Here is an 11,937-nt window from a genome sequence, read left to right on the forward strand (position 1 = left end):
AAGAAAGGGTGAATAGAAGAACCACAAAGCAGTATTATTAATTAAAAGTCTTAAGTTGTACACTAAGACATTAAACTTTTCACACTGGGATTAGAAAATCTAGTTATTTCCCCAAGAGTTTGTACCCCACTCTAACTGGAGATGGAATAAAGCCCCTGGTGTGGGAGGTAGAATTTGAGGGGATTTATTTCAAGTTCGAGGGCATTTGGAAAAAGCAGACCTTTGTTATTAATGCTCAAAAGCATCCAGGTGATTTTGGGGGGGGCGGGGTGTGGGCAATGCTGATGATTAAGTAAAGCGATTACAAATGGTAGAGGAAAGAACTACCGGTCCTACCAAACGTAAAATCAAAGCACTCTTTGGTGCCCTGAGTAGGGAATCACGTTTAAGCCAATAAGTAAACTGCAACTCAAACCACAATGAATGTGTTGAAATTAAAGCTCTAGAGTAAACCTAAGCAGCTGAAAGCAAATTGTTACCATGTTAGAACGTTTCTAAGGTCCTCAGTGAGAGGAAAGTAGGGAAGAAAAACAATCTTGAAAGTTTTTCTGAAATTGGATTAGTTTCCCATTCAAGAAATACAATTATATTTCCTTCAAAATGATTTTCCAAGTCAACAATACTTGTAGAACTCTTCATAGTACCTTGAAATGACACACTCTTTTGTACAGAGTTCTTTCAGGAAATTGATCTTTATTCTTTAAAGACCAAACTTGCATCCAGCATAGCCAGGAACTAAGGGGCAGACATCTTTGTGAATAACATTTTGCTCTGTCTTTCCTAAGAGCTAGCAGAGAACTAAAGCTCAACAGTGTGGGTTTGGGACTGGGGCATGCCATGGGCCTCAGTTCCACTGTGGACCCTTATTGCCAATTCCTGCCATTCTGAAAATGAGGTGTGCTTGGCTCCTTGCAGATAAAACCCCTTCATCTTTATAACTAGGACTTGTAGACATTTGCACAGTGGTGTCAAACAAATTCTGTGACTTTGATTGTTCCCATACACATGTTGTTTCTCAAGCCCCTACATCCTACAAAATGTCATTTGTAGAAACCTTTACCAGCACAGTTTTTGAAACCAGCTTTCCATCCTAATGCCTAAGACTCTGCCTGGATGGTGTTCTGGTATTCTGGATGGTGTGGCTGGCCAGCATCTAGGTTTTCTCCAGTATGCTGCCACACGGAACTTTTCCCTTTGCTCTATGTACTGTAGCCCCAGGTTAAGCAGTGCTCCATCCCCTTGCCAGCATGAATTCCCCAGACACTGTACCCCAGGTCATCCCAGAGCTCCTGAGCATTCCTTTCGCAGAGGAGAAAATGATTACTTTAGCCTGGTTGGAACATTTAAGAAGCCAAAGCCAGCTCTGCATCTATCAGCCTTACGCTGATCTCGTGGCCTCTAGCTTTGAATATGTGATTAATGCTTTGACTTATGCCACAGTTTTTTGACTTATGCTACCATCTAAGTCCCCATATTACATGACTCTCAGCTACATCTGGATCAGAGTTTTTATTTTGATTGCCCATCTGCTACTCAGTTTTCTCTGGGACTGACTGGCAGTACTGCTTCTTCCCACCCTTCTTTCCAGTGAATCGACATTTGTCCTTGGGTAGAAGTCTCCATGTCTGAGTCACTAATGCCCGCTTCCTCCTTACACTACCATAGCCAGCCCCATGTCGCTATCTCAGCTCATGCCAATGGCCTATCACTATAGTAACTACACCTCCTCCTTGTGCCCAGAGTCCCTCTGGCTCTCTCTCTGTTCTAGCCATCTCTGATTTTGCTTTTTAAAATAGCAAATCCACATCCAGTAACAATAATATTATGTAAGCTATGTTGAACACTTCTGAAGTGTCAGTACTGGGCTTATTATCTCTAAGTCTCACGATATCCCCAAGGTAGGTCTCATTACCCTATTTTATCAATGAGAAAAATGAGTCTTGGAAAGCATACAACCAGAAGGTGGTGAAGCTGGATCAGGCTGGGTGGGGTCTGGGATCAAAACCAGAGCACCTCCATTTTACCAAGCTGCCTTCCTTTGAGAAGAGCAGTATATTATCTTTAATCATCACCAATATTATTAACTCTGTTTACAGGTGAATATATAGAGACTTAGGCACACCATGAGTGAGGAATCCAATATGTGAGTCAAATTTGACTCTCAAAACTTTGCTCTTTCCACTACAAGATGCTGTCTTTCATAACGGCACTTACTACCTTATAAGTTATGTACTGGCTTTGTAAACACTCAAATTTCAGCCTGCAACCAGTTTAAGTTCCCCTGTAATAAAGTCTCTTGTTATTGCATCTGAAACATGGCTTAGATGACCACCTTCTTCCCTTCCGTTTCTCTGCCTCCTTCTCAGCTTCCCCCTCCACTTGTCCTTGGAATGATTCATTTTTCCATCTTTTTGACAGGCATAGATTGTCCCTGAGGATGTTTACAGAACTTGAAATATCAGCCAGAATGCCAGCTTTAAATTACAGTGAGGAATGGAGCTATCAAGCTCTCTGGTGACTCATGTTTGTTGATCAGTACCCTCTCTCCCTGTGGGCAAATCTATGTGGGATGTTAAATTTGTAATTGGGATATGGGTTAACAAAATAAGAATTGGAACAAGAGAAATTAGCTGAGGTGACTGGGTGTGACAGCCTACAATGGTTCAATGCATCCATTTCTGCATTTGGAACTTTGCTGTCACTGGCCTGGGCTGGTTGAATCCTTGGACCAGGGCACTGACTCCTTTGGACGGTGCTACTGTAAAGTGTTGAAAAGTTGTTATTGTGCTTGATATGCTAAACAATTTTTAAGAATTTTAAAACTGAGATGTTCTGTAAATACAAAAATATTTATGGAATATGTGTAAAGTGTAAAGAACAAATACGGTGAAAATCCACTTATCCACTGTCCAGGCAAGAAACAGAACATGACCAAGAATGTTGAAGTTTCTTGTGTGTTCCTTTCTCTTCTGTGTCCCATTTCCTTTCTCAAATAACGATGACCCAGCATTTTATGTTTATAATTTGATTTCTTTTCATAATAGCATTACCTTTTCCTTGAATTTCTAAACAACAGATTGGCTTTAAATGAATGGAATCATGCAATATGTATTTTTTATCAAATTTTTAAAAAATTCATGTTGTTTTATATAGCAGAAATCCATTAAATTTCTAGTCCATAGTAATTCATTGCAATAACACACAACTTATTTATCTATTCTATTGTTGGTAGGCATTTGGGTTGCTCAGAGTTTGTTGAAATAATAAATAGTACTACCAGGTACATTTTAGGGTATTTCTCTTGGCACGTATGTGCATGGATTTCCAGGAGTGGAATTCCTGGGTCATGGGGTATGCACATTTTCAGTTTTATCGAATATAAATTGTGTTCAAAAGTGGATGTAGCAGCTATTGGCACTTCTATCAGCTGTATAAAATCCATCTTTTCCCCACATCCTCACAAGCGTGTAACATTGCTAGACTTTAATTTCCATTGTGGGTGTGATATTTTATCTCACTGTAGTTTGAATTCACACTTCGTCATTTCTAATAAAGTTGAGCATCTTTTCGCATGTTTATTTCCATTTATGATTATTAATCTGTGAGTTCTTGTTCAAAATGTTGCCCTTTTTTTTGAATTGTTTCTTGTTAATTGATTTGTAAGAGAGGTTTTTTGGTTTACATTTTTTTAAAAAACTATATTTTGGTGATTAATCTTTTAATTAAAGATTAAAGGGTTTGTGTGTCAAAAAATCATTTTTCCCAGTTTGCATATTTTCTTTTAATTATTTTTATATCTTTTGAATAAAACAATAGAATTTAAGTTTTCCTTTATGGTTTGTGTGTTTTAAGAAATCCTTCCCCATTTGGAGGTCATAAAAACACTTTCCTCTGTTGTTAGATTTGCCTTTCTCATCTAAGACTAGTTTAATGGAACTGGTTTTTGAATATAGTGTGCGAGAGGGATAGAATTTTATTTTTCCACGTGTGGATACCCAAGTGTGCCAAGATAATTTATTGAAAAGTATATTCTTTCTCTAATGACCTGTTATACACCTTCTGTTGTATATTAAAGATCCATATACTAGTAGACCTGTTTAAAACTTTCTATTCTGTTTCATTTGACTGTTCCATAATAAGACCCTCTGTCTTAATTATCATGGCTGTATAATAATTCTAAGTATGTGATAAAATAAGTACCTTTTCTTCTTCTTTTTCTTCTCGGCCCTTTGCTCTTCCCTATAAATTTTAAAATCGACTTGTCAAGTACCCCAAAATGCCTGTTGGGATTTTAATAGGAATATCATCAAAATCACCAACCAGTTCGAGAATAATTAGTGTTTCTATGGCATCAAGGCTTTTCATCCATGTACATGATGTATATATCTATGTTTACTTAGGTTTTCTTTGTCTTTCAGTAGAGTTTTATAATTTTCTTCATAAAGTTCTTGAACAATTTTGTTATATTTATTACTAGATATTTTATAATTTTGATGTAGATATATTTTAAATTTTTCATTTATGCTTGTTGAAATTTATTTTTGCATATTGAGTTTTAAATTTTGTAACTGTGCTAAATTATCATATTAATTTTAGTAATTTATCTGTAGTTTCTTTTGGGTTTCTAACACACAGATTATATCCACAAATTAAAAATGACAGTTTCGTTTCTTTCTTTCCAATTCTCATACCTTTTATTGCTCTTTCTTGTCTGATTACTGGCTAAGCACTCCAGTACAATATCATACAAATAATGTTAGCAGATACCCTTGTCTTTTTCTTAAGCTCAAAGGGAATGCTTTAAATATTTCGTAATTAGGGGCTTCCCTGGTGGCGCAGTGGTTGAGAGTCGGCCTGCCGATGCAGGGAACACGGGTTCGTGCCCCGGTCCGGGAAGATCCCACGTGCCGCGGAGCTGCTAGGCCCATGAGCCATGGCCGCTGAGCCTGCGCGTCCGGAGCCTGTGCTCCGCAACGGGAGAGGCCACAACAGTGAGAGGCCCGCGTACCGCAAAAAAAAAAAAAAAAAAAAAAAAAAAATTTCATAATGAAATACGATGCTAGCTGTAGGTTTTCTGTTGCTACCATTTGTCAGTTTAAGAATGTTCTCTTTTATTTCTAATTTATTTTCTTTTAATTTAGAAAAGGATGTGGAATTGTATCAGCTGCTTTTTCGATTTCTGTTGAGATGATTATATTATTTCTCCTCTCATTAGTTAATATGGTGATATACATTAATTTATTTCTTATGTAAAATCAAACTTGCACTCCTGGGATCAACCAACTCACGCATTATCTTAATACCCACACACATACACACACACACTTCTGGATTGTGTTATTAATATTCTGATTTTTGTATCTGTGCTCATGAGCTGCAGTTTTGTTCTCATGCTTCACTGGATTTTGTATCAAAGTTATAGTAACCTAATAAAGTGAGCTAGGGATATCCCCAATTTTCTATATACTGAGATAGTTTGTGTGAGATTGAAATTGTTTTCCTTGAATGTTTGCAGACTTATTTCTTCTTTGACTATTTACTGGAAATTGATGGCCCCACTGACTAGACAAGGTTTTTATGTAGGAAGATTTTTAACTTCTGATTCAGTTTTCTTTGTGGTTATATGACTGTTTATATTTCCTGTTCCTTCCTAAGTAAATTTTGGTAAGTCATACTTTTTCTAGAGGTCTATCCATTTTATCTGAGTTTTTAAATGCATCACATAGAGTAGGCTTTTAGCCTACTATTTTTTTAATCTTTGAAGCATCAGAGATTATTTTATTCCTAATATTATTAGTGTCTTTTCACCTTTTCAAAAATTTATCTTCAGATATCTTTGCCCATTTTATTTGTTATGTTAAAGAATATTGATATATTTTTTACCCTTGTATTTTTCCAGGCAATTTTTCTAGTCTCTTATAAAATTATTTCCTCTGTCAAGCAATGGCATTCAGGATTTGACATTATACTGGACACTTGAAAAATCACTTTTTCTCTCACAAGTACTTTAAATGCTTCTTAAGTATAAATTTGGATAGAACTCCACTTGGAAAAGGAATTATGAAACCAGTTTAATTGAGGATTTAGGATATTAAATGTTCCCTTGTACAGTCTTAAGTAGGAGACAAATTGGGTGCTCATACAAACCTTTTACTTCTTTACCTCCATAAGCTTTTGCAGACAGGTCTGAACAGGTTGGTTTTCAAATCCTCTAAGCAATCTACCAGTACAAAACACAGCAACCATCAGAAAAGGACAAACAGAACCCTGGCTCCTTCAAACAGGGGGCAAAGATGAGGAGTGGCATTAGGTCTGAAGATCAGAGAATCTGTGTTTCCAAACTTATTTTACACTGCATTCCCTCACTTTCTCCCTGCTGGCTAATCAGAGCCATGTATTGGTATCCAGACTGGACCTGCACTTGTTTGCTCTGCTTCAATCCTCTCCTCTACCTTTTCTCATGTCTCTTTTGCCCAAAACATTTCTATCCTAAAAATATATGATGTTTGCCTGTTAGGGTTTCTGCCTAGCCTATGCCCCTCCTTCTTTGAGTTCCTTTCATCCTCTGACCACAGCAGTGGCTCCTGCCGCTTTGCCTGTTGTACACGATGCTTCTACTCTTACCATTGCTAATACGGCCAGAACTGACACCTGACCAAAGTTGAGACACTCAGATCCCCTCTTCTGGAGTTTAGAACTGGGATTCAGAAGTTTTAGTGAGTCTCCAATGGTCCGCCTTGGACCTGGGTGGTGTAGACTTTACAGTTGAGGATGTCTTTCTGTAGCAACCATGCTCAAAAGTAGAGAAGCCATTCCATAAATAGAAATGAAGATAGATGCACAGAGAAAAGCAAAGATTGTAGACCTTATTGACTGATGGGCTAGTTATAGTAACCTCTGTTGTTTGGCAACAGATTCTTGCTTCCAGTTTCTCATTAGGCTCAGCTGTACTTTCCACACTTAAGTTCCAAGAACTGCCCTTGTATCCTTGTACAGTAAAAGCCCCAACACCTTTTTTTTTTAACTTGGGCAAGTCAGGCAAGATTCTGTTTCTTGCAACCAAAAGAGATTTAACAAAAAAATCTCCTCCATGAAGCCATTCTTTATTCCTCTTATTGAAAGAAAAATCTTTCTGTGAATGACTACTCAATTTTATTCCTCCACTCACTTACAAAATAGCCTATTTATAAAAAGCACTCCGATACTGCTACTTTCTATTTTTCAGTTGTAGACTTACATACTGACTTCCTGATAAGGAAGATGAGGACTTGCTTATGTTCTTGGCCTCACTTCTTTCTCTTTCTTTTTTTTTTTTTTAACATCTTTATTGGAGTATAATTGCTTTACAATGATGTGTTAGTTTCTGTTTTATAACAAAGTGAATCAGTTATACATATACATATGTTCCCATATCTCTTCCCTCTTGTGTCTCCCTCCCTCCCACCCTCTCTATCCCACCCCTCTAGGTGGTCACAAAGCACCGAGCTGATCTCCCTGTGCTACGCAGCTGCTTCCCACTAGCTGTGTACCTTACGTTTGGTAGTGTATATATGTCCATGCCACTCTCTCACTTTGTCACAGCTTACCCTTCCACCTCCCCATATCCTCAAGTCCATTCTCTAGTAGGTCTGTGTCTTTATTCCCGTCTTGCCCCTAGTTCTTCATGACCTTTTTTTTTCTTAGATTCCATATATATGTGTTAGCGTACGGTATTTGTTTTTCTCTTTCTGACTTACTTCACTCTATGACAGACTCTAGGTCCATCCACCTCACTACAAATAACTCAATTTCGTTTCTTTTTATGGCTGAGTAATATTCCATTGTATATATGTGCCACACCTTCTTTATCCATTCATCTGTTGATGGACATTAAGGTTGCTTCCATGTCCTGGCTATTAAAAATACAGCTGCAATGAACATTTTGGTACATGACTCTTTTTGAATTATGGTTTTCTCATGGTATATGCCCAGTAGTGGGATTGCTGGTTCATATGGTAGTTCTATTTGTAGTTTTTTGAGGAACCTTCATACTGTTCTCCATAGTGGATGTATCAATTTACATTCCCACCAACAGTGCAACAGTGTTCCCTTTTCTCCACACCCTCTCCAGCATTTATTGTTTCTAGATTTCTTGATGATGGCCATTCTGACAGTGTGAGATGATATCTCATTGTAGTTTTGATTTGCATTTCTCTAATGATTAATGATGTTGAGCATTCTTTCATGTGTTTGTTGGCAGTCTGTATGTCTTCTTTGGAGAAATGTCTATTTAGGTCTTCTGCCCATTTTTGGATTGGGTTGTTTGTTTTTTTGTTATTGAGCTGCACGAGCTGCTTATAAATTTTGGAGAGTAATCCTTTGTCCGTTGCTTCATTTGCAAATATTTTCTCCCATTCTGAGGGTTGTCTTTTGTTCTTCTTTATGGTTTCCTTTGCTGTGCAAAACGTTTTAAGTTTCATTAGGTCCCATTTGTTTATTTTTGTTTTTATTTCCATTTCTCTAGGAGGTGGGTCAAAAAGGATCTTGCTGTGATTTATGTCATAGAGTGTTCTGCCTATGTTTTCCTCTAAGAGTTTGATAGTGTCTGGCCTTACATTTAGGTCTTTAATCCATTTTGAGTTTATTTTTGTGTATGGTGTTAGAAAGGGATCTAATTTCATTCTTTTACATGTAGCTGTCTAGTTTTCCCAGCATCACTTATTGAAGAAGCTATCTTTTCTCCAATGTATATTCTTGCCTCCTTTATCAAAAATAAGGTCTCCATATATGCATGGGTTTATCTCAGGGCTTTCTAACCTGTTACATTGATCTATATTTCTGTTTTTGTGCCAGTACCATACTGTCTTGATTACTGTAGCTTTGTAGTATAGTTTGAAGTCAGGGAGCCTGACTCCTCCAGCTCTGTTTTTCATTCTCAAGATTGCTTTGGCTATTCGGGGTCTTTTATGTTTCCTTACGAATTGTGAAATTTTTTGTTCTAGTTCTGTGAAAAATGCCAGTGGTAATTTGATAGGGATTGCATTGAATCTGTAGATTGCTTTGAGTAGTATAGTCATTTTCACAATGTTGATTCTTCCAATCCAAGAACATGGTATATCTCTCCATCTGTTTGTATCATCTTTAATTTCTTTCATCAGTGTCTTATAATTTTCTGCATACAGGTCTTTTGTCTCCTTAGGTAGGTTTATTCCTAGATATTTTATTCTTTTTGTTGCAATGGTAAATGGGAGTGTTTTCTTGATTTCACTTTCAGATTTTTCATCATTAGTATATAGGAATGCCAGAGATTTCTGTGCATTAATTTTGTATCCTGCTACTTTACCAAATTCATTGATTAGCTCTAGTAGTTTTCTGGTAGCATCTTTAGGATTCTCTATGTATAGTATCATGTCATCTGCAAACAGTGACAGCTTTACTTCTTCTTTTCCGATTTGGATTCCTTTTATTTCCTTTTCTTCTCTGATTGCTGTGGCTAAAACTTCCTTAATTTTGTATCCTGCAACTTTACCAAATGCATTGATTAGCTCTAGTAGTTTTCTGGTGGCATTTTTAGGATTCTTTATGTATAGTATCATGTCATCTGCAAACAGTGACAGTTTTACTTCTTTACAATTTGTGTTCCTTTTATATCTTTTTCTTCTCTGATTGCTGTGGCTAGGACTTCCAAAACTATGTTGAATAATAATGGTGAGAGTGGACATCCTTGTCTTGTTCCTCATCTTAGGGGAAATGCTTTCAGTTTTTCACTATTGAGAATGATGTTTGCTGTGGGTTTCTTGTATATGGCCTTTATTATGTTGAGGTCGTTTCCCTCTATGCCCACTTTCTGGAGAGTTTTTATCATAAATGGGTGTTGAATTTTTTCAAAAGCTTTTTCTGCATCTATTGAGATGATCATATGGTTTTTATTCTTCAATTTGTTAATATGGTGTATCACATTGATTGATTTGTGAATATTGAAGAAACCTTGTATCCCTGGGATAAATCTCACTTGATCATGGTGTATGATCCTTTTAATGTGTTGCTGGATTCTGTTTGCTAGTGTTTTGTTGAGGATTTTTGCATCTATATTCATCAGTGATACTGGTCTGTAGTTTTCTTTTTTTGTGATATCTTTGTCTGGTTTTGGTATCACGGTGATAGTAGCCTCATAGAATGAGTTTGGGAGTGTTCCTTCCTCAGCAATTTTTTGGAAGAGTTTGAGAAGGATGGGTGTTAGCTCTTCTCTAAGTGTTTGATAGAATTCACCTCTGGTGAATCCAGCCATCTGGTCCTGGACTTTATTTGTTGGAAGAATTTTAATCACAGTTTCAGTTTCATTACTTGTGATGGGTTTGTTCATATTTTCTATTTCTTCCTTGTTCTGTCTTGGAAGGTTATAACTTTCTAAGAATTTGTCCATTTCTTCCAGGTTGTCCATTTTATTGGCATAGTGTTGCTTGTAGTAGTCTCTTAGGATGCTTTGTATTTCTGCGGTGTCTGTTGTAACTTCTCCTTTTTGATTTCTAATTTTATTGATTTGAGTCCTCTCCCTCTTTTTCTTGATGAGTCTGGCTAAAGGCTTATCTATTGTGTTTATCTTCTCAAAGAACCAGCTTTTAGTTTTATTGATCTTGGCTATTGTTTTCTTTGCAACTATTTCATTTATTTCTGCTCTGATCATTATGATTTCTTTCCTTCTGCTATCTTTGGGTTTTGTTTGTTCTTCTTTCTCTAGTTCCTTTAGGTGTAAGGTTAGATTGTTTATTTGAAATTTTTCTTGTTTCGTGAAGTAGGCTTTTGTAGCTATCAACTTCCCTCTTAGAACTGCTTTTGCTGCATCCCATAGGTCTTGGATTATCGTGTTTTCTTTGTCATTTATCTCTAGGGATTTTTTGATTTCCTCTTTGATTTCTTCAGTGATCTCTTGGTTATTTAGTGCATTGTTTAACCTCCATGTGGTTTTGTTTTTTACGTTTTTTCCCTGTGATTCATTTCTAATCTCATAACGTTGTGGTCAGAAAAGATGCTTGATATGATTTCAATTCTCTTAAATTTACTGAGGCTTGATTTGTGACCCAAAATATGATCTATCGTGGAGAATGTTCCATGCGCACTTGAGAAGAAAGTGCAATCTGCTGTTTTTGAATGGAATGTCCTATAAATATCAATTAAATCTATCTGGTCTATTGTGTCATTTAAAGCTTCTGTTTCCTTATTTATTTTCATTTTGGATGATCTGTCCATTGGTGTAAGTGAGGTGTTAACGTCCCCCAGTATTATTGTGTTACTGTCAATTTCCTCTTTTATAGCTGTTAGCAGTTGCCTTATGTATTGAGGTGCTCCTATGTTGGGTGCATATATATTTATAATTGTTATATCTTCTTCTTGGATTGATCCCTTGATCATTATATAGTGTCCTTCCTTGTCTCTTATAACATTCTTTATTTTAAAGTCTATTTTATTTGATATGAGTATTGCTATTCCAGCTTTCTTCTGATTTCCATTTGCATGGAATATCTTTTTCCATCCCCTCACTTTCATTCTGTATGTGTCCCTAGATCTGAAATGGGTCTCTTGTAGACAGCATATATGTGGGTCTTGTTTTTCTATCCATTCAGCAAGCCTGTGTCATTTGGTTGGAGCATTTAATCCATTCACGTTTAAGGTAATTATCGATATGTAAGTTCCTATGACCATTTTCTTAATTGCTTTGGGTTTGTTTTTGTAGGTTCTTTTCTTCTCTTGTGTTTCCCACTTAGAGAAGTTCCTTTAGCATTTGTTGTAGAGCTGGTTTGGTGGTGCTGAATTCTCTTAGCTTTTGCTTCTCTGTAAAGCTTTTGATTTCTCCATCAAATCTGAATGAGATCCTTGCTGGGTAGAGTAATCTTCGTTGTAGTTTCTTCCCTTTCACCACTTTAAGTATATCATGCCACTCCCTTCTGGCTTGTAGAGTTT

Source organism: Lipotes vexillifer, unplaced genomic scaffold (genome assembly GCF_000442215.2).
Source record: "Lipotes vexillifer unplaced genomic scaffold, Lipotes_vexillifer_v1.1 scaffold172, whole genome shotgun sequence".
In the NCBI taxonomy this organism is placed as follows: domain Eukaryota; kingdom Metazoa; phylum Chordata; class Mammalia; order Artiodactyla; family Lipotidae; genus Lipotes; species Lipotes vexillifer.